Raw genomic sequence first — 21,543 nt, forward strand, 5'->3', positions numbered from 1 at the left:
TGCCACAATACACCGAGGTACACCGAGACGGTAGAGAGAGAGAGAGGGAGAGAGAAAGAGAGACATCAATGAGTTGCCTCCCAGACAACCTCTGACTGAAATGGAACCCGCAACTTTGAAAGTGTCCTGACTGGAAATGGAACCCGCTATCTTTTGGTGAACAAGATAGTGCTCCAACCAAGTGAGCCACATCAGCTAGGGCTCACTGAACGTTTTGTATGTGTCTATGGGATTGTTAACAGTTAGTAAATGGACATTCATTTGTTTCTTGTGAATTGGATTGATGGTAACCTTGCAGAGTCTAGTTATATGGTTTTACTTTCTCCTCAATTGTTTTTTTGTTTGTTTGTTTGGGGTTTTTTTTTGGTCACATAAAACCTTAAGTGAAAAACATCCTTTTAGAGTGCATCCAACCAACACTTGCTGTTTCTCTCTTAAAAAGAGCACTGACTGAGTTGACTAGACAAGCACACCCTTGACACGTTGACCGTGCTTGGTTATTGATACTCTATAAATGCCAGTTTAGCAAGATAAATGAGCAAGAAATACACATGTTATGGGAGATCAGAGAAGATGCAAATGCTATAGACACTGAAAGAGCAGTTAATTTCAAATTGGATGACCAAGAAATCTTCCAGAAGGGAGTGATGGCATTTGACCTCAGCCATGCAGGATAGGTAGCATCTGGACATGGAAAGATGGGAACATATGATTCCAGGGTGGGTGTGCTATTGCAGAACCAGAGGTGCAGAGTTGGAGTTGTGGAGTAAGCAAGGTCAGGGAATGACAGAATAATGGGAAATGGAGTGGAAAAGATGTAAGCCTGAAAAGAACGCTAAAGTATATAGATTTGAATATGTAAGCAATGAGGAGTCTGTGGAGGTTTCTAACCAGAAGAGGAACAAAATCAAAATCATGATCCAATAAAATTGATCTGGAGACAAAGTATGCTGTGTCTTAAAGTAGAAAAATACATCATAACTTCTCGAAATCAGGTAGCTCGAAATCAGGCTGATTTTCATACATGCATAATGTTGAAACATCACATTGCTTTTGCCATATTTTCCCATGTCCTAGTTAAAATTGAGTATACATGAGCAATGTCTGTGCGCATGTCTTTGCTCAAAATAAATCATCATTCATCTGAATTCCGAACCATACAGGTACAGCCACACGTCCATCCACACACACCTCTGCTGGGAAAAATGAAATGAAAACTAATATTTATTTAACATAAGTGCCTACCATGTATTTTTTTAGAAGATGGAGACAAAGACGAATAAATTTAGAATCAATCTGGAGAAAGACAAACAAATGTCATAATATGTGAAGAAAGCAAGTATAGTCATGTTAACAAAGTAAAACACACACGTAGCCAGTAAACAATAAATACGTCTTTGGGGGCAGTACATCAAGGACCTTTTAGTAATTAGCTGTCCTAAATTTTAATTCCTCATCTGGAATTAACAGAAGAATAGCGTCTGAAAAGTCCCACCAGTGAAAATAGACCACGGGTAAAAAATTAGCAAGGCTGGGAAGATATGTGTTTTCTCTTACTTTTATTCCTTCTTGGCTAATTTCACAGGTACACATGTTTACATTGTACTAATTATTTGCTGCAGGTTGATGCATTGTGGCTTTTCTTACAGGAACACTGAGGAGCAAGTGAAAGGTGGAGCCGGATTGATGACTGTGAAAGGGTGAGTGGAGGTTCCATGATCTAAACCAGTGGTTCTCAACCTTCTGGCCCTTTAAATACAGTTCCTCATGTTGTGACCCAACCATAAAATTATTTTCGTTGCTACTTCATAACTGTAATGTTGCTACTGTTATGAATCGTAATGTAAATATCTGATATGCAGGATGGTCTTAGGTGAACCCTGTGAAAGAGTCTTCGACCACCAAAGGAGTCGCGACCCACAGGTTAAGAACCGCTGATCTAAACGAAGCTATTACAGGACGAATCACTGGAGCTGAGTGTGTGTGGTTCTGTAAGTATTGATAGAAACAGAGGTGGCTGTAGTTAAAACGGTGAAACCTCTTATCACTAAAGTGTACTTTCAGCTTAAGGAAGCAAAGGACAAAAATTGCATGTAATACTCATTTCTTGCTTCCTTTCCATTTTGTTCCTTTGCTGGAACATAAAGTTCGAGGGAAGGTATCTGAAGTCAGGGGAGAGGTAGGATTCACGGGCAGCAGAGGCAAGAGTGGGGCAATAGACCCTGGAAATGTAGGTACACCGAGACGGTAGAAAACCTGCTTTCACAAGAACACTCCTCCAGGGGCTCGTATTGTGAAAAACTATGCCTAGAGTCACCCAAAACAACAAAAGCTGGTGCAATCTGTGGAAGCAAAAAGATGGGGTAATTTGAGGCTATTTTGAAATTAGTTAATTAAGGAATCCAGCAAACTCATTCTGCTTCTAGTTACTAAATGAATAAAAGACAGCACTCCAGCCCACCGTCATGCGTGAGAGCCTCAAAAATGTCTATTGGGAGGACCTTTACTCACATCGTTTTGTATTACCACCAACGCAATATTTACTTTCCCAGCTTTCTTTTATATTTGCTGGCTCGTAGGGTTTTTCTCAGCAAAAACAGTTTTGTTGTGCTTGCTTTTATTACAGAGCTATCTATCCAGGTCATGTCTTCAAAGCTGAATAAAAATCTGTGAGTCAGTTAGGCTGTAGCACAATTTATATTGCCAAAGTACAAAAATTTGCAAATCATGGAAGAGAATCTCTGTTGAATTAGTGCCACCGAATAAATCACTAATGTGATGATGCAGGAACTATATGGTCAGAATATACTTAGACTTGTCTAGTATTTTTTAAAACACCTGGGGAATGACCTAATTATAACATTGTGCAAAATGATACTTTTTTTGCTGGAATTTTATTTACTAACTTTGATTCCTTTAAACTGGCAGACATTGGATATTTTTAAACATCTTCTCTTGGGTTGTGGCTGATTCACAGCCATAGGTAATGTATAAGCACTCTGTATTGTTATAAAAATTTCTTATAAATAGTTAACTTATTACCCTTTTAATCTCACAATTTGTATCGCAAATATAAATACTGGAGAAATTTAGCCAATAAGCATAAACATTCTAACTTAGCTTTCTTTTACCGTATACCACTTACTTTTTAAAATAAATTTTATTTTTCAATTACAGCTTACATTCAATATTATTCTGTAATAGGTTTAGGTGTAAAGTATATTGTTTAGACAATCATATACTTTACAAAGGATTCCTCCTAATATTTCCAGTACCTATCTGACACCATACAGAGTTATTACTATGCTATTGACTATATTCCCTGTGCTGTACTTTACATCCCCATGAATATTTTGTAACTACCAATTTGTATTTCTTAATCCCTTCACCTTTTTCACCCAGTCCCTCAATCTCCTCCCCTCAGGCAACCATCAGTCTGTTTTCTGTGTCTATGAGTGTTTCAGTTTTGTTTACTTTGTTCTTTATATTTCATTTATAATGTACCACTTACTTTGAAGGTATAATCTATGCTATATTTTAAAGTTAAAATGCTCAAATATATTATTAATTGAATACTGCTGTCATCTTGAATAAGCCTTTAGTCTGAGGCTTGAAGAGCACCATTCTAAACAAGAATCCTCATGTTAGTGGTATTAGTGTAAGCAGCAAAGATGTTCTTCCTTTTCTCTCTCTCTCTTTTTTTTTTTTTTAGTATTAACACTCATAGCTGTAGTACCTTCAGAAGACCAAATTTCTCAGGGGAGAAGACATAACAGAGAGAGGAAAACAAGACAAAACAAAACAAAAACAACAGAAATCTGTATAGAGTTAATTTCACTTTATAATTCTCTATTCAGATTGCACAGCATACATTCCAAGGGGTACAACTGTAAGAGGAGCTGCTGATGTTTTCCAGAGGGGAGATGTTAGGCAGCTCCTTATTTCCTTTGACATACTCTTCAAGGAGGCTGCCATGGACAATGAGAGTCCTTAGATGCAATGACTCCATCAGAGCTGTCTAACTCAATGGGAGAAGGATAGAAAGGAAATTAAAGAAAAGAAAGGAAGAGAAGAAAGAAGAGGAGAGGTTTGAAGAAAAGAAACTTGGGGGGAGAAAGAAAAAATTTTGGTTCTGCTACTTGAAATATATAAACCGAAGCATTTCTGTGGCAGCAGCTTCAAGTCTCTTCAGCAACACCCTCTGCCCCCCAGCCCACAGATGCTGGGTCAGGAATCTGAGAACACATGACTTGCTAAGAAATTGTTTCTCTCTTTCTTAAGAAATTTTAAGTCTCTGTCAGCTGGGTAGATTAAGAATGCTGGCACTCATGTACACAGAGAAATCCAGCTAGGAATCCCACTTGACAAGCATGGCTCAGCAAATTTTATGAAATATGAGAACTCTATGGCATAGGAATATCGGAGATAAAGCCACGATAGATTATCTGACAGTCTTGATTCCAGAGCAATATGTACTTGGTCAATATTTTCAGGAATCAAACTTGAGAAGTACCTTACTTCACATTCATTGCTGAGCTCCCCTGCCAACTTGATATCCCTAAATTCATGAAGCATAAATTCTGACCCAGGCAGGCCCTAGTAAATTTACTCTAGTTTGGAACTGTCCTAATTGTCTGCTGGATTGTAGATGGGCAAGCGATATAGAGTCTTGGCTTGAGCTCCTTCCATGGCAAAATCCTTGATGGAACCAGAATTCTGTAGAAAGTTAATAGATGTCTTGTAAGTAGAAGGTATGTGTTCAAATTATGTTGGAATTACTTGGGTCAATCAATGACAAGCAAGTTTCTCTAGTATGGGGCATCTCAGAAGCTTTCACGGGCATTACTATTTTCTCAGAAGGGGATAGCGAATGGAGTTTTTTGGTTTTGCTTTTGCTTTTGTTCTTTAAACCTCACCCCAGGATATGTTTTCATTGATTTTTAGAGAGTAAAGAAGGGGGAAAGAGTGAAACATCAATGTGAGAGAGAAACATCAGTTGGCTGTCTCCCATATGTGCCCTTACCAGGGATTGAACCTGCAACCTACGGATGTGCCCTGACCAAGAATCAAACCCATAACTTTTTGGTGTATGGGGACAATGATCCAACTACCTGAGCCACCCAGCCAGGGCAGAGAATGGAGTATTTTTTAAAGAGAATTTTTCTCTCATGGGGCATCACGGTTCCCACACAATATTAACTGTGGAGCACCATTTCTGGTGGCTCCATGATAGTGTTGCTCTTTTTATACCTCCCCATGGAAATCTGTGAGAAACTCACAAATCTTGTGAATATTCTAGAATAGTATTCTCTGGTAGAATTTTCTGCCATGATGGAAACATTCTGTATTGTCCAATGTGAGAGTCATAGCCTCATGTAGTTATGGAACACTTGACTGTGGTTAGTGTGGCTAAGGAACTGAATTTATTTACTTTGAATTAATTTGAATTTAAAGAGCTGCATGTGGCTGGTGGCTATGGTATTGGACAGCACAGGTCCAGAATACAATACACGTTAGCCAGAGGGGTATTAGCAGAATATGTTTGTCCACGGATTTCTGAGCCTTGCAGTGACATGTGGAGTTTAGAAGTAGACTTGTGAGTTGACAAGGGCTTGAAAATTTAAACTTTTTTTTTAAAGATAGGGTTATTTTTCCATCCAATGTTGCTCTAAATTGTTTTTTTGTGTTTTTTTTAATGGCAAACACTAGTCTGGACATTTTGTTCCTGCCTGCTTTCCCCCCCATATTGTTCAGATCCTTAGATTCACAAATTAAAGGGAGTCACATGGACACAGAAACTTCTCCATGCAAATCCTGAGCCAGGGACAGCCAGCATCTACCTTGTCTTTTACTACAAAGGACTTCACCGAGACAAGCCTGGCTGTGTGGCTGGGCTCAGCAGCATTCTCCGCATTCCTTGCCCGTACATCAGATGCGGTGGTTCCAACACTGATTGCAGCATTCTCCTGTCCCCGGGGCTGTGTACCACTTGGCCCACCACCTTTTCCTGTTAGAGCCAGGATCACACTGCTTCTGCCGGTTGGCACCAGATGAAACTGTTGCTTGCAATCCAATGAAAGGAAAACTTGAACACTTCAGAGAACCTTTCCCAGTAAAGAGGACAACACTTCTGTTCCATTTATAAGGGGGACCGTAGTGGGTAGGGGCGGTGCGACACTTTGGATCCAAAACCTGTAAATGCGGAAGGTGTGAGGAAGATGACTTTCAAGGAGAGTATTTTCCCACCTCAGCGCAGGCTGTGGTCAGACAGCTTAGAAGCTTCACAACTGTTCTTTCTCTTGTTGGCTGATTGGGTTCCAGGACATTGCAAAAGATTTATTTACAATCACCAAAAGAGCCAGAATAACCTCACCTTCATCTAGGAAATAATAGCTGGTCTGTGCTATTTCGTTCAACAACAGTGATTCATTATGTCGCGCTAGGCCGTCCCTGATACTTGTAACTGTCAGGTAGATTTCCTATGGCTTGTTCTCACACAATAGACCCATTTTGTCCAATTAAACCTAGAGATATATAATTATCTGTGTGTGTAGATATGAGTGCACTGGCTTGCACGTACGTAAGGATACGAATGTATTTATTAACACGTGCTCCTACAATGATGTCATTCTAAAATGTTTCTTGTAGCCACAGAAGGGTGTTCACCTGAGGATCCATCCCCTTGGTTGTCTATACCTGACTGAGAGAGCTCAAAGGCAGGGATGGCTTCTAGTTGAAACGTACAAAATTATTCCTCTTCAGGGAACAGAGGTGAGTTGTCTTACTTTGTGGCCAGGGGACAAAGAGACATCTGGGGTTTCTAAATCTCTGCTATCCAGGTTAACCAAAGGAATTATTTTGCATACAACCCTTGGTGTGGAGGCGTTAAGAAAAAGACATAGAGTGTTGTCATGTTCAGTTGTGAGAATCTGTCCCATGCTCTTTCTTCTCTGTATGGCTCTTTTTTACCCTCTGGATTCAGATATTTATCCTGTGAAATGTGCTCAGAGCTCTGTAGGTTTCTCTCAAGTAATCACAGGGGTAAGGACTTGGTATTTTTAGTCAAGCTTTATTTTAAAATACATTTCATTTAACCTATGAATAATAAAGTAGATTGCATCTTGATTTCTCAACTGTCTTTTGAGCTAAAATAGGAAAAGTAATATTATATAAGAACAACGTAAGGTGCTGATTTCCTGACTCTAATCTGTCAAGAAATTTGCTTCCAAATTCAAGATAAGAAAATTATTTTTTAAAGCAAAACAAGCAATCTGAATTTAAGCAAAAACATATCAGAAAATTTCAAATCACTTTTAAATCACTTGCCTTATACTAATTTGATTCAAATTTTATATGGTACTCAAGGCTGACAACCAAATTTCTAATGACCTATATTCTCAATGGTGTTTAAAAACTCTTGAAACCATTCAGCAAATGAGGAATTTAACTGGTAAAGATATTTTGTGGTCTGAATGACATTATGTTACTAGTGATTTTTCTAAAATAATTACCTAAATGAGGTCAGGTATAAATTAAAAGTCAGAGCCACTACAGATGTAACAATTAAACGTGACTGGATAATTTCTTTAATAAACTTGAAAGTCAATATTAGTCTAGACTTATATTTTCCAACAAAAATAATATTCTTCTGTAAAAATAATATTCTTCTATTTTATTTCTACTGGATTATCATCTAATGGTTAAGCTACTATCAGTAAAAAAGGTATATATACTTGCTTTTTTGTATTTATTCATTGAATATTTGTTTAAAACAATTAACTAGAGCAGATGTAGTTGCTTAGAAGCATATATATTTTAAAAATACTTGGCCCTGGGTAGGTAGCTCAGTTGGTTAGAGCACTGTACCCATATGCCAAGGTTGCAGATTCTATCCCAGGTCAGGGCACATACAAGAAACAACCAATGAATGCATAAGTGCAACAATAAATCTCTCTCTCTCTCTCTCTCTCTCTCTCTCTCTCTCTCTCTCTCTCTCCCACCCTTCCCCCTTTTTCTCTCCCCCTACCTACCTCTCTTTCAAATCAATCAATAAACAGCTAACAAAATAGAACAAAACCCCTCAAGACTTAGCTTAATTGGCAACTCAGTGAGTCAGGAGTGTACTTCACAGCCAGACGAATTAATGCAATCCCATGTTGCATCAATGACAGAAGGAAAGTGCCCGAAATTCCCTGCATGGATTAGGACAGGCCTGGAACATGGAGTTTCTGTGCGGGTGGCACATTTTCAGAAGGATGCTGACAAACCGAATCTACTCAAAGGGAATATCTGGAATGCTGAGTGACATGAAAACAAGACATGCAGATTTGAGTTTAATAACACAGAGGAAAAATAAATCAGAGTTGGGGATTTGTCTTTGTCTGATTGGGAAAATGTCTCCCAATATTTTAAAGATTTACATATATCAAAGTGTTCTTATAGAAGGTAGAATTAGCATCAAAGATGATAAGGCCTAGGGAGTCACATTTCCTCTGGTCATAAGAACTTTCTAACAACACATGGAACAAGGTAAAATGAATTGCTTTTTTCTTGGAGGAATTCTAGGAGAAACTGCAGATGAATCTCCTCTGAAATACAATTATAAAATTTTGTAAAAAGAAATGAGCCCTTACATGGGACAAACAATTGGTTTGGCTGTCTGGAGCATCTCTCTTATTTACACTCTTTGAAATACCTGTTGAGCATCTATTGTATACTCCATCCCCTTGTTCCATTGTTTTCATTTTGTTTTATTTTTTAAATATATTTTTATTGAGTTCAGAGAGGAAGGGAGAGGGAGAGGGAGATAGAAACATCAATGATGAGAGAGAATCACTGATCAGCTGCCTCCTGCATGCCCCCCAGCCAGGACTGAGCACACAACCTGGGCATGTACCCTTACTATGAATGGAACTGTGACCTCCTGGTTCGTGGGTCAATGCTCAAACAGTGGCTGTCCCACTGTTTTTAGGTATTTTAGCCAATGGTTCAAATGGGTGAGAAAATATGTTTGTAAGTAGTTCCTTTGACTGACATTTTGAACTCATAGTATGCTAAGACCTCTGAAAGTTCATTGACAAAAACCAAAGATGTGTTATCACTACTTAAGCAAACAGAGAAATCATGCGGGAAACAATCCATTTCCTTCATTCCAAAGCTCATTGTACAGAGAAATACATCAATGAGAGGAAAGAAGAGAGGCACTGGGAACATCTGCATTGGTCACTTTGACTTCAAATGAGTGGCAGGGAATTATCAATGTTCTGGGGATTTACAGGTAGTTTGAAAAATGTATATCAATTTGCTAGGAGCATGGTAGGCTATACTGACTGTGGTTCCACAATAGTTTTCAATATGTGGGTTCAGAAGCAGCCCAGAGAAGGGAGTTGCCATATTTTAGCAGACTTTGAGGCCCTGGGCCCTGTACTATTCCCTCCTTTCATCATCATTCATGCTTGCTGCAGCAGGAATATCAAATGGCTTCCTGTCTGAGTCAGGCCTTTGCTAGGTTTAAGGCTGCTTTGTGTCAGGAGCTATGAGTCCTCACCCATTTTCTTGACTGGGCACCTAACTTTCATTCATTGCTTTTTTAAACATGTTTTTTAGTGATTCCAAAGAGGAAGGGAGAGGGAGAGAAGTAGAGAAAGATCAATGATGAGAGAGGATCATTGATTGGCTGCCTCCTGCATGCCCCACACCAGGGATCGAGCCCGCAACCTAGGCATGTGCCCTTGACTGGGAATCGAACACGGGACCTTTCGGTCTGTAGGCTGATACTCTATCCACTGAGCCAAACCAGCTATGGCGTCCATTCACTTTTTAAAATAGCATAACTGATGTATAACTGAGGTATAACTCATATACAAAAGCCTGCATATATTTAATGTATACAATTTAATGGGTGATTTTGATGCCATACCATCTCTGCCTAGAGGGGCACTTTTTCATTCTCTGCTGTCTTTCAGCCTTGGGATCTTGTGTTTTCCTAGACTTGGGCAGGTTAACTTATAACTTTGACTTTCTGAACTTCTTTCTCCCCAGTAGCAGTCTTAGCCTTAGTTCTCGCCATCTTTCGCTGCATCCTACTTTCTCTTATTCACTGCTGTTCTAGGCCTGGGTATAGCTCTTCTTAGGCATGATCAGATGTTGTAAGTTCTAACTTACAGGTTTTAAGAGAACAGAATCTCACTCAAAATGCATTGTCATCTTCTAGTACCTGGAAGAGTTAAGGCTTATCTCTAAGGACAAATTACAATGAAAGTGTGCATCAGGGTTTCAGGAAAATATGCACTTATTCCTTCAACAAGCTGTGTTAATTACTAAGACTAGGATAGGAGAGCTCCCTGCTCTTAGGAAACATCTCATATTAAGCTCATTATAGTATAAAAGTGCTTCATTTCTTTCCATCTAATTTACTAAGATTCTTATGCTACTATATTGCTGTACCTCCACTTTCACTACATTACCCCCATTACTCTTTTTTTTCCCATACAAACTAAAAATACTGTCATACCTTCTCATGTTTTGAGGAATGCCTTGCCTCTGACCTTCCCAGTCACTTCTCAAAATTCATTTGAGTTTAAGAAAATCATCTTGAACTAGAATTTAAATATGGGGGTTTATGGGCGGTAAATCACACACAAAAAGCATTTGACAAAGCAATTTATCACCTAATTTTTAAAGACATATATTTCAAGTGAATTTAATTTGCATATTTTGACTCATTTCCATGCCATTATCATAAGCTCTTTTTAAAGAATTGCTACATTTTCACATTTTCAAAGGACACATTTATGTCATCTATGACTTCCTAACCTTTGCTTTCTGGAATTTGACTATCAGAAATTCTTCCTTTGTCTGACTTCAATGCCTGTTAGCTGAGATGCAGTACTCAGCCATCTTCTGAAACTGCAGGGAAGGGGAAAAAGTCAAATCCAGTTGGGTTTCTCATTTGTATGAAGAGCCACACCATTGCCTTTGACCTTTGCTCAGAGGGTTTTCATTGAAATTCTTCCATCATTTCAGCACTGTCTCTGAGTATGTCACATTGATCGCATTGTGAAAATAGGAGCTGGCCTAGATGCCTGGTTAATTTGGATATAATAAATGGGTCTCTGTCCAGTGGCAACATTAGGGTGCTCCTCCTGTATCGTTTTATAACGTAACTATGGGCTCATCACAACATCACGCTCTTACGCATGAACGCTGTTGCTGACTTGTGTTTTGCAAGTGGCCTGTTAAAATCCGTGCCCTATTGCATGTTACATAAACAATGTCCATATTAAAATATTTAAGTATCATGAGCTATGCTTAATTCCAAGATGGCATTTTAAAATACAGCGGGGCCTTGACTTACGAGTGTCCCGACTAACGAGTTTTCTGAGATACGAGCCGTCTCTCAGCCGATTCTTTGCTTTGAGTTGCCAGCTAAAATTCGGGTTACGAGCCAGCTTCAGATACCCCACCGCTAGTTGGCGCAGCGAACGTCACAGTGAACGCCAACAACATCAGCCCAGCATCACGTGTCTCACTCGTTCACTTTAAGATTTGATATACGAGTAATCTGAGTTACGAGCTCCATCACGGAACGAATTAAACTCGTAAGTCAAGGCCCCACTGTAACTGAACTGAGTTTTAAGGAAGGATGCCATGTTGTGTTGATGTTTGGATCGCCAGAGCAATTGATGATCCAGTTATCACAGTGCCTGGCACAGAGAAGGTATTTAGATTTTTTACCCAAGTCAATAGACAATTGATAGCGAGTGTTAACTCCATTGAATGTCCATTGTGTGTCAGGTATTGTGCTAAGCTCTGAACGAGGACTATCTTGTCCAACGCTTCCCAAACTTCCACAGCGCAATTATTATCTTCAGTTTGTCAATGGGGAGACTGAAGTGTAGGGAATAGAGCTTCATAGATGTGTGTCTTTGAATAAGGACACGCACTATGCAGTAATTGAGCCAGGACTCAGTTTTAGAGACAGTGATCAAATTTGCCTTATAGTCTCAGAATCATAGAATAACATGTATATTAGAATATGTATAGTTGAATATAATAACATGTACATATATGTATATTAGAAAAATGTATGTTCACATGCTTAAAGTTGGGTTCTGGGGAAAACAGTGACCAGGAGTCAGGAGCTTGTGAATTTCATTCCTTCTCTGTCTTTTTGGTAGCAAAATGTCCTTAAATAAATCACCTTCCTGCTTCATGCCTCGGTCTCCATCAGAAAACTAAGCACTGAACTAGAAAGAAAAACCCTTCGGTCTGTAACATTCCACGATTTGTTGCTTCCACAAAAGAGTGCACAGCCAAAGGTGCGCGCAGGCGGGCGGGCCTCCGGGTTGGGTACTGAGCCATGGCTGAGGGCAGAACGCAGAGCTGGTGTCTGTTCTTCCTGTTGCTCTTCATGCTGGGTACGGCTTGCCAGCTGCTGCTTACTTTCCCCACTCAGCTTTTCTTGTCAGAGGCAGAAGGCATGAAGGGTGCCATCTGGGATTGCTTGTTTAGAGACAGTATGGTGTTAACAAGTTTTTCTCTCTTCTTACTCTTTCTTGTTTGTTGCTGGTTGCGAGGCTCGGGGATACACATGCCCAAATGCAGCCCTTGCCCAGGCTCTGTTCTTCATCATGAACTTGGGGGCCAAAGGCAAGTGGGAGGCACAAGCTGTGAGTGAACTGGAGCGGAAGCAAGTAGTGTTGGGGCCCTGAGTGGGCCCTAGATTCTGCAGCACCTCCAGGGGCCTCTGAGGTCAAGTTATTTGAACTGTGGGAGAAAAATGTTTGAGATTTTATCCACACCTGCTTTGGGAGTGACAGTGGAGGACTGTACACTCCTTGGAATCCAGGCACTGATAAAAACATGGCACTTCTTAATCATGTTAAGAAATTTCACGTTCATAATATAGCACAGTATTAAGAGCTTGGGTTTTTGAGTCGCATAGGATTTGAAGCCAGGTTCTACTGGTAGTGGATGCTGTGAGCGCCCCTCCAAGAGTCCCTTCACCTTGCCTTTGCACTCACCTCACCTGCTGTCAGTATTGGCTGCTGGAAGGTACAACTCTCCCATGCTTCAGAGAATTGCCCTTGGCAAAAATGAAAAGATCTTTCCAGAAGCTGAAGATTGACTGAGAGCCTGCCACAAAAGACCATCCTCTACCCCTTCCTTCAAGGTGAGACCAAATCTACAGTGCACTTTGTGCTTCAGTCTCCCTGTGGGATCAGAGTAAAGGTGGACTTGAGCTGAGGCCCCAGTCTTACCCCAAATAAATGACTAATTATGGCTTTGCTTCTAGGAAAACCAACCTGAGCCACTAGGTGAATTTGGGAAGTACAGTAGTCCCCCCTTATCTGCAGGGAATATGTTCCAAGACCCCCAATGGATGACTGAAACCATGGAAAGTTATAAACCCTATATATGCTATGTTTTTTTATTATACATGCATATACTTTTCACTTAAAGGAAGCAGTCTATGGCTCCTTGCTGGCATATCCAAATTATCAGCATCACTATTCTTGCACGTTAGGGCCATTATTAAGTAAAATAAGAGTTTTTTAAACTCAAGCATTATGCAACCACAACAGTGATTTGATAAACCAGATGGCTACTCAGTGACTAAAGGGTAGGAACAGCATACAGCATGAATACACTGGACAAAGGGATGATTCACATCCCAGGTGGGATAAAGCAGGACAGCTTGAGATTTCACAGTGCTATTCAGAACAGCACATGCGTTAAGACGTATGAAGTGTTTATTTCTAGACTTTTTCATTTACTATTTTCAGACCACAGTTGACCGCAGGTAACTGAAACTGCAGGGAAGGTGAAGCTATTCTATCAGCCTCTTTCTGTTTCTGGTCTCCCATCTGTTAATGTGAGATTGATCCTATCACTGATCTCATAATGTTGTTATAGATATTAAGTATTCACAAAATGCTTAGCACAATACCTGGCCTGTAGCACAGCTGTATGACCAGCTACATTATTTGCTATACAGATTGGGAATTCTGATGAAGTGATATCTCCTCAAACATTGGAAACACCGTAAAGAAGTTTACCTCCCCTCCTCTGGAATGAGAATAGCTATTATTACTTAAACATCCCGGTTCCTAATCATATTAATAAACAAACAACAAGCAAAGGAATAGTCCAAGTCAATCACAAGAAAGATCTTGAGCTCCCAGTGTCCAGCATTATGCCACGAAATGATACATCTGTGGGCTGTGTGTTGCTCTGTGTGCATACGAGCTGCTGGCAATCTGTATTTGTGCAATGGAAAACACTGCTCTCCTCAGAGAGAAATTATATATATATATATATATATATATATAATATATATATATATTATATATATATATATATATATATATATAATATATATATATATATCTCCATACTGCTAGTGTCTAAATTAAGAAATGTAACTGCCAATTCATGTAAGCCAGCAGGCAAAACCCACAGCAGTGCTGGCTGGGAAAAGAGCAGACTTCCCAGACGCGGAGCCTCTAGTGGTGCCTCCCGCAGCGTGCCTGTGGGTCTTTCCCAAATTGCACATTGGAAACAGCATGGCACCTCAGAGCAGGTGTTTCTTTAGAACACAATTCACTGAGTGCGAGTCAAAGGGACGAAGTATTGACAGAGCAATTGAGAAGCCACAACCTCAAAAACAGTTCCAATCAAGAGACCCACAAAGAGGGACTCTGGTGCTGACTGCAAAACCCCCTCCACATTCTGTGGCATTGACGAACCCCACCTACTGTTTCCCATGTGCTGTTGATATCTTATCTGCGCCCTTACCTTCTGGGCAAGAGAAATTGCATGCATTTATGCACTTATCCAATTAATATACTGCCCAGAATGCTCTAGACACTATGCGAGGTGCTCAGGATAGAAGCATAAGAAGAAGATTGGGATTGGGATTGTTGATGTTGAAAAGCAGAATTTGTAATTCCCAACTTGCTACCATCCCCCAAAGATGAATTTCCATGCCCCCAGATGTTTTGCTGATGTCTGAAAACTTTCTCTGCTGAGCTGGCGTAGCTGAGCATCCCAAGGGCAGGGGAGCTGCTGTATTGACCGAACTCCTAGCAGGGTGCTTGGCACATAGTAAGTCTCAACTGACCTATGACTTGAGTTGATTTTCTAATCCATTTACAATTTCTGGAGGAATTCACATCAGCATGTATTATAGTTCAGCTAAAATAAATCCAGTTTGTTTTTTCCTGCTCTGCCTAAACTTTAGCACAGCCAGTACTGCCATGCTGGCTTTGAAAAGGGTCTGCCTTAGTTTCCTAGGGCTGCCACAACGAAGCACCACAAACTGGGTGACTTGAAACAAAAGCTGTGCACTCTCTCACAGTTCTGGTGACCAGAAGTCTGAAATCAAGGCACAAGCTCTGGGGAGAATCTGTTTCCGCCTCTCTCCTAGCTTACGTCGTTGCTGGCAGTCCTTGGCCTACAATTGCATACAGTCCAATTTCTGCCTGTCTTTCCATGGCGTCCACCTCTGTGTGTCTTCTCCCCTTTTCCTCTCTCATAGGGACACCTGTCATTAGCTATAGGGCCCATTCTCACCCAGGATTTCACTTCTCAGTGTCCTGCACAATTATAACTGCAAAGACCTTTACCTAAATAAGGTCATGTTCACAGGTTGTGAATGGACAGATCTTTTGAGAGTCTACCATTCAACCCAGTACAAGGTCCTAACATTTCCAAGTGAATTACTGGGAGTGGCAGTTGCCTACGAAACCATACACAGGATACCCCAAACCAGACAAGGACTACTGTGGGGTCAAATGGGACTTGGAACTAATCAGTCACATAAAACGTATGAATAAGTCTTAAAATCTAGCCAATTGATCCACCCCTTCTAAACCAGGGGGATCAGGTTTTTAGCCAGATTGTTCAGCCTTTCATCCTCATTTTTGTTTCTTCTCTTGGCTTTTTTATTTCAATGGCAATATGGTGGGCATTTGGGATGATGTCACCTGAAGCTTTCTTTTACTCATTGAAGTAGAGGAATTCCTAATTCTACTGTTTATGCTCTTCCCTCTCTGATATTCTGCTCATATCTTTCTTTTCATATCTTTTTCCTGCCGAAGCTATTCATAACCTTTTAGGGTTAAGCAAGAACATGAGGCCTCCCTCCTTACGTCTAACCTGTCCTCTATTAATCTCAGTTTAAGCCCTCACCAGAATGCCCATTAAGAAGATGCCAATTCCTTCTTATGTGGAAACAGAATTTCAAAAGAGAACCCCTATGAGAAAGAAAATATACACTTCTTTTTTCCTTATCTTTGCATATGCCCTTATCAAGAATATGTACTCCACGCTGGCCAGCGTGGTTAAGTTGGTTGGACATCATCCCATGCACTTAAAGATTGCTGGTTCAATTCCCCTTCAGGGCACATGCTCAGGTTTCAGGCTCGATGCCCAGTAGGGGGCGTGCAGGAGGCAGTGGATTGATGTTTTGCTCTCACATAGATATTTCTCTCTCAAAAAAAATTTAATAAAAAAATCATTTTTAAAAAGAGAATACATATTCCACCACAAAAATAATGAGAAATCCCATTAAGTTTCTTTTGAGGATCCAGTTTGAGTAAGCCTATGTGTGAACTGGATCTCAGAGTAAAATGACTCTTCCTTAATGAAACCCGCCTGCTTACTTATCCAGCAGCCTTGACAGGCAAAACAAAAAGTAAAATAGCAAAGCCAAGCCTTGGACCTGGTATGAGCTCCTGAGGGTGAGCCTCTCCTCCTTTGCTGATCAATTTGACATGTTTCGTGACAGCTGAACAAACCAGAAAAAAAGATTGTTGGGGAAATTCTGGAGACTGAGTTTATTTATTTATTCCCCCCCAGAGGATAGCTGTCACCACTTGCACAAGGTTTTATCACCTTAGAACCTCTGCCAGGATGGGACACGCCCAGGTCTGAGCTGATGGGCTGTACTCTCTTTGCTTGTCATGAGCAAACTTGATCATTCTAGTGATCTTAACCCTAAGCTTCTTTCTCACCCATTACTTCAAGTCCGGTGGATAAAAGACACAAACTAGATTTTCTTCTCTAAGCAGACAGATCATTGCATCACCTCAGGGACACCTTCTTCAGAGAGGATGGTAAGGGGAGAGTACCTTGGTCTTTGCCTCAAAATATTGATTTAACCAAATCTTTCTGTTACTCTCTTCCTGTGATATCTGCTCTCCAGCACTTTGCCAAAGCTCACCTTTGTTTACATTAGGCAACGTGCCTTTTGTATCTTATGTTCTATTTGTTCATAAATTTCTATCGTTGAACTGAGCATTACACCCTAGCAAATGCTTCACAAAGATCTATTTGTAGCTGAGAACTGATTTTTCCTTCAAAAAACTGTCCAGAGCCAAGGACAGCGGCATAATAGAGTGTTTCATAAATCCTCCCCATATTGTTATTGTCTTGACAATGTTGATTCAGAGTTGCTTCTGAGATTATTAATTCCACGTGTATTCAGACAATAATCCCTCCTGTTATAAAGACACCACAGGAAAAAGCCAACAACAAAATCATACACTAAGTGGTTCTAGTGATTCTGTTTCTTTACATCAATGTGTTTGATCGCAAACAAAAATCTGGGGGCCAATTAGTACACATTTCCTCAGGGCACCTGGGAGCCGGTAAGAGGCGAGACCTCTCTTTTCTGGTTTCCCCTAATCCTTCTGCTGCTTGTTTTCATTAGCTGGGAAGGCCATTAAACATTATGTAGGCCAAGCAGATTTCAGACTCCCAGAGATGGGCTTCCTTTGGCCCATCAAGAAAGCTCTTTCAGAAATGTGTTTTGAGCCCTTTGACACACTCTGGGCATCATAAAGTCCTGCTGCTTTCCCTCGCTTCCCTCCCCCTCGGTCCTCTCTCCCCTGTACGCCCTCTCTCTTACAGCGAGTTCCCTGTTTTTAGCTGAGTCACAGCAGCTGGCTGGCACCTCCAGGGTCATACTGTACGTAACACAGAATCCTCTCTGTTGGCTACCATGGTGCTTCAAAAGAGGGGCTGTGGCAGCCGCTGCAAAGCATCCTGGGTACTCCAGCCAAGCCCTTCTTTGAAGCCCAGAAGCAAGCTGCTGGCAGGAGCCTGGGGCCGCTCGGGGATCCAAAGTTCCTGGCGAACATGGCTCCACTGAATCCCAGGGCTCCTGCTGCAGCTGAGATGCTGCTCAGAAGCAAGCCCTTAAGAAATTCAGAACAAACTCCAGACGGACAGAAGCAGAGTCATATGGCCTCTCAAAGCCAATGGCTGCCAGGAAAGAGTCTTAAAACTGCCAGAACCTTGGCAAAGGGCCTCGAGTTCTGCCGGAGGGTGAATAGTGGGGCTGGAGTGTTGGTCACATTCTCCTTTTGCAGTCAACTGGCTTGCGCCTGGGCACAGGAGCGCACATATGGAAGCGTGGAGCTGCAATACATCACTTTCTCTCCTGAAAATAAATGCTGGCCTGTTTAAGTAAAAATATACCCGAACCAGGTGGAACAATACAGATTTTCACGGTTAAAAAAGCAATCTTCTGGCTTTCAGATCCTTATAACTAGACTGCTCCCCACTTCCAAAAAGCTGTCTGGAGGCTGAATATTTTACAAACTGTGGCCTCTATAGCCCGCAGGTCGCTTTATTTGTTCTTACTTCCCACTCCTCCCCACGATATTGATCCCTCTCTGATTCTTGTTCTATGAAACAGTCTTCTTTTATGAATAATTTATAAACCGAATATGCTAATGAGCTAATGAAGAGGAGGAGGAAGAGGAGAAGGAGGAGGAGAGTAAGTCAGCAGTGCTCTTTCTGCTCTTGGGGTGAGAAAATTTGTAGATGCTTATTAACATTTCTTAAATGTATGTGTGGTTCCCGCCCCCCCGCCCCCCCGCCACCCCCCCCCACACACACTCTTTAGCTTCAGAGTAAACATAAATGGAGAAGCAATTGAACCCAAGTGGCAAATTTTAAATCCCTAAGAAGCCCTGTGTCACATTCAAGGCCTGGTTTGTAAGGAAAGTCAAAACAACTTGGTCTCTGCCACTCTACCTGCCACACAAACCCTAAATGGTAGAAGGATTTAAAAAGGTAAAATGATATGAGGGTAGCAGTCGCATTTTGTAACTTTATGACGATGCTAATACAAATTTATAAAGCCGGATTATTTACTACAGCCATGGTATGTACAATCACAAACTAAAGCCAATACTAAAAACACAGAAACAAAGCACACCATTTCAAAACATTGACCTTTTTTTTTTTTTTTCAATTAAAAGGCTCAGTGAAACACAAAAGATGGGATATTTCACTCAAAAGGCACACTTTTAATTAGGGTGGTTTTCTTCAGCTGTCAATGCCAAAGAAATCCAAAGTTAAGCAAAAGTATCACAAGACAAAGAATAGCAAAGGAAAAAGTGACATTGCAAATGAACCCCTGAGGAGTTGCCAGTAATTGCTTTTCTGAGAAGTTAACACCTAGACTATGTGAGGGAACAGGTTCATCTTGGATTCAATGTGTTAAAATGTTTTTATTCCTGGTTAAGCCATTTTTAATAAACAGAATAAATTATAATTGATTTGCTAGAAGTCAGATAATTCATCAGTGCAACAGGTGTAAATATTTTAGAGAACATGGCCAGCCTGTACTTATTTTAAAATTCCGAACTATATTTCATCCCTTATAACAAAATCTATATTCTTTTAATCTTAAGGAACCTGATCGCTGAAAGGCAAAATTGAAATGAGAAAAAAAATACAACTGTCCTATGAAGAATGGCACCAGTTGAGAAACAAAATGGAAAAGTATATACAGAAGAATAAATACAGTGGAACCTTGGTCCTTGCACTTAATTCATTCTGGAAGGCTGTTGGAGAAGTGATTTAAAAAAAAAAAAACCGAGTCAATGTTTCCCATTAGAAATAAGGTAAATTGAATTAATCTGTTCCATACCCCCCAAATGATTTCCTGTTGTAACATTTCTTATACACAGCCTCCCCATGCCTCCCTACACTATAAATGCCACTTCTTTTCTTAAATTTATCGAACCATCCCCTACTAGCCTTAAATGAATCACTTTCTAGAGTGTCTTTCAGGAGGCCAGAATAAAGCCTTTTTCACTTTTTCACATATTATTGCCTCTGAAATGCTAGCACCAGCTCACTGGCTAACTGCTTTTTGTTTATCCAAATCAACATTTTTTTTTTACCTCTTCAATGGCCTGAGATCCTTGTTTCATTAGCACTTTCACACCTTTAGCAAAATCAGCACTCTTGATGGACTCTTTATGTTTTTAAACTGTACTGTCAATCTCACCATGCCATACTCGGTAGCCAGATCAGACATGTGAACACCTTCATCATATTTTGCAATTGTTTCTTTTTTAAGCTCTATCATTCCCACAATTTCCTTTTCACTTTGCTGCTATCACTAACCTTCTTAGAACCCATAGTGACTGATTGTATGTATCTATATTATAAAAGGCCAGTGGCTGTAATGCCAGAATGCCAAAACGACCAAATGACTGGTCACCAGGAAGTGCATTGATGGGTCCCACGGTGTGGCAGTCTGGGTCTTGCACAATTTTGCATGCTGGGCCTATAGTTTAATGATAATAAGCAGCAACAAAAGCAAAAACCATGAAAAGATTCACAGCACAATTTCCTGAGATGTTAACAACTTGAGGTTTAGTGGTAAACAAACTCATTTTGGTCCATTCTCTCCTTTGTCCCCTGAGAGACATGTGACTGATCATACAGGTATTGGCATGAAAGGGTTGTCAGGTTGAGAAGTGGAGTTTTGTTCCACAACTGAGATATTTCTCCATGAACAGTGTGGTCTATCATTTCACCAATGTCACACTGTCTTGTTATAGATTTAGAATAAGTCTTATAATTAAGGAGCAGGAGTTCTTCAACTTTCCTTCCCTTTTAGGATTTTTTGGGGCTATTCTAGTTCCTTACCCTTTTATATAAATTTTAAAATCAGCTTATTCACATAAAATTTTTTAAATAAAACTTTTCTGAGATTTTGATTCCGATAGTGTCAACTAAATAAATCAAGTTGGCATCTTAACAGTATTGAGTCTTTCAATCTACAAAACACATAGCTCTTCACTTATTTAGATCTTTAAAAAATTTCTTTCATCATTGGGTGCTTTTTTGTAGCTTTCAACATAGAGATTCTGAATGTATTCCTTTAAATCCTAGATAATAAAAGGCTAATATGCAAATTGACCCAACGGTGGAACAACTGGTCACTATGACATGCACTGACCACCAGGGGGCAGACGCTCAATGCAGGAGCTGTCACCTGGTGGTCAGTGTGCTCCCACAGGGGAGCATCACTCAGCCAGAAGCCGGGCTCACAGCTGGCAAGCGCAGCGGCGGTGGCGGGAGCCTCTCCTGCCTCCATGGCAGTGCTAAGGATGTCCCAGTGGGCCTAAGCCATCAGTCGGACATCCCCCAAGGGCTCCCGGACTGTGAGAGGTCACAGGCCAGGCTGAGGGACACCCCCAGGTGCATGAATCTTGTGCACCAGGCCTCTAG

At 40.6% G+C, this 21,543-nt stretch overlaps 1 long non-coding RNA gene across 1 annotated transcript; it reads left to right on the forward strand.

Annotated features, from left to right (window-relative positions):
- Window positions 1–1,855: 1,855 nt before the first annotated feature.
- Window positions 1,856–19,866, forward strand: LOC118670503. The gene is made up of 3 exons (XR_004972358.1): window positions 1,856–1,991; window positions 6,649–6,771; window positions 19,710–19,866. It is a non-coding gene; the product is annotated as an uncharacterized LOC118670503 (long non-coding RNA).
- Window positions 19,867–21,543: the final 1,677 nt, after the last annotated feature.

The sequence above is a fragment of the Myotis myotis genome, unplaced genomic scaffold, assembly GCF_014108235.1.
Source record: "Myotis myotis isolate mMyoMyo1 unplaced genomic scaffold, mMyoMyo1.p scaffold_m19_p_16, whole genome shotgun sequence".
Lineage (NCBI taxonomy): Eukaryota > Metazoa > Chordata > Mammalia > Chiroptera > Vespertilionidae > Myotis > Myotis myotis.